Source organism: Mya arenaria, chromosome 7, assembly GCF_026914265.1.
Source record: "Mya arenaria isolate MELC-2E11 chromosome 7, ASM2691426v1".
Lineage (NCBI taxonomy): Eukaryota > Metazoa > Mollusca > Bivalvia > Myida > Myidae > Mya > Mya arenaria.
The window spans coordinates 52,856,450-52,861,770 of NC_069128.1; the positions used below are offsets into that span (position 1 = coordinate 52,856,450).

Below are 5,321 nucleotides of genomic sequence, written 5' to 3' on the forward strand. Positions count from 1 at the left end.
TGTTGTTGAATGGAAAGTGACCTCCTGTTATGTATCATCTTCATATCTACATTGTGCACATTATGATAGTCTTCATTTTGACAGTATATCAATAATGCACCAGTCAGTTGTAACCACGCCCCCCCCCCCAGGTCCGGGGAATAGCGGGGACTTTGACTTTCGGTCCAGCCAACCCCGGGTAAAATCCCCGCCTTGCGGGGACGAACAGATGGTAAAATCCCCATCAAATGGCCCCACACCCATGGGACCTTAGGTTAGGCCTATTCCCCGTTATATTTTTGCGAACACAAAACTAAAGCATTCACCTAGCACTGCAGGGCCACCTGGAAGGTATAAACACGGCCCATTTCCCCGGCTACCCCAGTATACCTCCGGACCTGGGGGGCGTGGTTACAATTGACTGGTGCATAAGCGCAGATACCCATGTCAATTATCACTTGTCTGGTAATTAAAGGGTCATGAACAGAGACGAACCCACTAAATCCATGGAAAATTAATGTTCCATGATTCCTAATGATTTCACAGTAGTTACAACCAGTATTCCAACTATTTGTCTAATTTTACAAAATTTTCATGACACTCTTTTTGCTAGGATGTCAGTATGCAATAAATCACACATAAAAATTGTAGGATTACACAAGAAATCTATGTCTTCTGTCTGTGACAAGTCAATACGTTGGATGTTATTGCTGGGCAAATTCATACCAAGTTCCAGACTGATTGGCACTGTGGAAAATATAAAGGTAAATCATGAAAAAAATTGGTTTGATTTTAATATAATACACGCTAACACAGCCTCTGATGATAGTGATCATACACTTTTAAATATGCAGGTTTTAAAACTATAGATTGAACAATAAAAGTGTACCTTTGATTGTGAAACATGATCACATGATCCCATGATTTCTAAAATCACATAATTTATACATGATATTAAATGTCAAGTTAGACTTGCATGTACATAATAGATAAATTATATTTTGATGTTCTTGTATATTGATTGATTATTTTGATTTTCCTATTTTTCAGGTTCTCAATTTCTGCAATGTTAAAACACTAACATAGGTGGCTGTAACCAGCGAGTGTGCCATTCCTCTGCCCTTGGCCACAATATTACCTAGCTAGTTTGGATAGCTCACCAGGCTTCTTGTAAGCCAAGAAAAATCTGTTCAAAAATCCAAATGGTCAGGACAAAGGTATAATTTTGTTGTTATTTCTTGCAATCTTTTAGATATTTCCGGTATTCTATGTGTACACATTTTGCATCTGTGATACACATACAAAGTGAACATAATTATGTAATATATTTCAAGGGCTCAACGCAATTATAAGTGCCGCAATTATAAGTGCCATAACTCCATTGTTTCACAAAATGATGTTTTTGCATTGTTCACATGCTTTAACAGTTTTCCATCTGTCATAAAAATATTTTTGAAAAATATTGATTTTTAAGTTCTTAAAATGATAAGTTGTCCAAAAGTCGTATCTTAATTTGACTATTTTCATTTATGCAGCACTGTCGTAACTTGAGTTGCATACAGTGTTGCACTGAAAACTATGCTAAATTTGATTTAAAAAAATATGCAACACTGTTGTAACCCAATGAATTTCAACAAAATGATGTCATACTAATGATGCTATAGTGCTGTGTTGTGACTTTTCTCAGAAAAAAGTACAGCAACAGTAAACATATATATACCTGGAACAATGTGCATGTTAAAAATTATAGTCTAATCCCTAGAAGTTTTTGTGTGCATTCTTTGTCCAGAGCGTTTCTTGGTATATTTGTGTCGGAGGATGTCTGAAGTTCATTAGCGAGATTGGACAACTGGCATCCCTCAGGTTACCATGGTAACCAAGATAACAGCCAAGATTACCGCCGTTTTCTAAGCTTATGACTAGTCTTACAGTATTTATTATAAATATTTAACATAAACGTTTATTGACTTAAATGTTTGAATTGAGTTGTGTACATGTGCTAAGCTTTCTAACACGCTGACCATCAACTTCAAGGCCAGCAAAGGTCAAGGTCATTTCAAGGTCGAAATGTAAAAAAGTTTTTAAATATCAGTTATTTACCGCATATTATGTTTTTAATCATTTGCAAACTAATGCAATATTGCGTTTAAAGAGCATATTTAAATAATATGTTATCATTTCCCATCATAATAAGCCAAATGAGAACCGCAAAAGATATTCTGGTAATATACACCAGACTATTACGTACCACCTCCTTATATCGATTTTTCTGAACAATTTTCTACTTGTATTTTTAATCAACAAACAATATTTATATAAGTTTTTTTGGCAATTGAATGATAATTTATATGTATTCAGTGTTCTCAATAAGAACCGGCTGCCGGCCAAAATGGACGGTTCAAATGGCAATAGGGCCGGTTCAAATTTGGAAAACCAAATGAATTTTCAGTAGAATAAGTAGAAGCTGGTTGGTTACTTTATTATTTGCGCCGGTTCAACTGAAACTTATTGAGAACCCTGCTGTATACATCAATACTTTAAATACTTACAAAATGAATGATCTGTGGCAATGTATCATGTATGAAGCATTTAACTTGAGAATAAATTACAGTTAAGGTCCTTTAAAGGTTATATACCACCTGTATTGGCATTAATAGTTTAGTGACAATCATTGGATTTTGGTGAAGACTGTAAACGAAAGTAAAACAAGCAATGGTATATACCAAAATGTTTGGCAAAGTCACAAATATATGGAGCTGGTGTGATTAATTGCAAACACGTGTTGAAGATAGAGAAATCCAAGATGGTGCCCAAGATGGCCGCCATAACTTGCATTTTCAGTTAAAACATTATATTGGAATGTGGCAGTAATCAATAACATATAACTTGGGAGATCCAAGCTGTCCTGACCCTCGCTAAAAATGAACTTCAGACATCTCCCAACACAAATATACCAAGAAATGCTCAGGACAAAAAATGCACACACATACCTCAATGTGGTATTGGAAATATAGTATTTGTAGAAAAAAAATTACTTGAGGGAAAATATTGTGATTTGGATAAGAAATTTTGCTCCCTGAACTTGAAGTTCATAGCAGACCATAGTCTGATTCCCAACACTTTTGTCAAGTTCTTAGGTACAGTAAAACTGCGATCGCTTGTAGTCGCCGGGGACCAAGCCTAAACATCGAGGGAACCGATGTTTCGAATGACCCGATTTTCAATTCTCAAGTCTATTATGTAATATATTTCAGTGTATAGTAGTCTGTTTGCTAAGACACCGATTATGTGTTGCGTTGTGGAAATCGCTCTTATGTTCAAAGGTTGTTTACTATACTATATATAAAATGAAAAATAAATATCAATAAATCGACTTTTTTTTACAAAATGGCCATATTGCAAAGCATAGTAACAAAAAGTAATTATTTACAGAGATTCTGATGTTGGATTGATATGGTAGTGTTTATTCATTTTTTATTACTCAATTACATTTCTCACAATTAACTTCTCGTCATTAACTTTTCATAATTGTCAAAAAAATTCACACCTTATCAATTGCCTTTCAACTGTCATTGCAAAATTGCCCGCTTGTTCAACGACGTTCAGTTTTACTGTATATAAATAATTGTGTTTTTCACTGCAATTATATTTTAATAATTTGATACGTGTTTGTTTCCAATCAATGTTATCTATACTAGACTATTTGTATGCAGGATGTGAGCCAGTGAGTAAGAAGGAGTCTTCAAAGGCAAAAAGAGCTGTGGCTGGACAAGACTCTTCAAGATACCAAAGCTTCTTCAAATGTCCAGGCAATGTCAGGCCTACAAGACTGTCTGTGGAGGCAGCCATACCTCTTCAAAATAATTCCTAATTTGAAAACTGGGTTTAAAATCAATGATGAATGAGATTATTGGAAATTTATTGCATCCGTGGCATATGTGCAGTTTTTGGGAACCATGTCATTGAATGAACAATGCAATTTATACCTGCTGGTAAACTTTGTTTGAGCTTCATTTAACTGTTTTGAAATTGCTTCTGCTTGTAACAGATGGCAATGAGACTTTAAACACATTAATGTGAATGCTGATGATTATATCCCCTTGATTAATAATTATTCATTGTTAAAAGCTTTCTGTGAACAACCATTTTTACATGGCCAATGATCATCTGCATAGCTACCCAAAGTGATTTCTAACATACTTTTATCTGATCCCTCTTTCAAATATGCTATTATTTTGTTTCTTTTATCACATCAAGTGGTGACCATAGATTTTTGTAACAAGACCGAATTTTGCAATGATGGCTGCCTTGGCAACTATATATCATGATTAAACATTAATAACAAGTCAGTCAAGGACAATATTAGTTTAAATGGGTAAGAAATGCATTACCTTTTTGTGTTGAAAGTAATGTAACAAATGTTTGGATTATTATTTGGATTGAATACTTCTTTCTCCATGGTAATTAAAGACTGAAAAATAATTTGGTTGTAGATGTTACAGAGTTCATTTGAAATGGCAAGTTGAATTATTAATTTTGTTTTTTCTTGTTATGATCTTACAGTATTTTGCCACAGGCTTGTTGATAAGGTGGCCCCAGAATGTGTTTTAATATATATAGCCCGGAATTGACTTAACTGGGTTTTCCCATGCCGGTACAAATAAAAGGTGAATATCGAGCTATTGAAATTAATGTAACAGTCCAATGACTCTATTGTCTCCGAAGTAACGTGTGTATATAACAACGGTTTAATTTTGTTTGTACCGGAGGATTAGGCTGGAAAAACCCGATTAACTATAATTCCGGGCTTTAACTATTCCAGTCATTACTTTCTGCCTGGCAAATACTTTTGAATCACTTTTCAGTGTATATGTATCTGTCAACATTGTTCATTTTTAGCTCTACTGCCCAAAGGCCAGAAGAGCTTATGCGATGGTAATGTGTACGTAGTATGTGTGTCCGTGCGGCTGTAAACAATTCTTTGTTAACATAATACAGCCTTCAGTTTTGATTGTATCTCAATGAAACTTGAACAGTATCTACATATCCATTAGAGCTTCATTCCTTTCAAAGCCAACCAGATCCGCCAATGCATGCCTAGATTATAGGCCTTGATAGTATAACAAATCAGTGCGTCTGTAAACAATTCCTTGTTAACAGGATTCAGCCTTCAGTTTTAATTGTATCTTGATGAAACTGAAACAGATCCGCCTATCATTAAGCTTGCCTAGATTATGGGCATTGATAGTATAAAAATCAAAAAGCCTGTAAACAATTCTTTGCACACATGATACAGCCTTCAGTTTTGATTTTATCTCAATGAAACTTATAAAGTATCTAGA

The 5,321-nt window shown here is 34.7% G+C and overlaps 1 long non-coding RNA gene across 1 annotated transcript; it reads left to right on the top strand.

Moving 5' to 3' along the window:
• The first annotated feature begins 494 nt into the window (after window positions 1–494).
• LOC128239999 (uncharacterized) lies at window positions 495–4,348 on the top strand. The gene is made up of 3 exons (XR_008261991.1): window positions 495–743; window positions 1,030–1,196; window positions 3,693–4,348. It is a non-coding gene; the product is annotated as an uncharacterized LOC128239999 (long non-coding RNA).
• The last annotated feature ends 973 nt before the right edge of the window (window positions 4,349–5,321 follow it).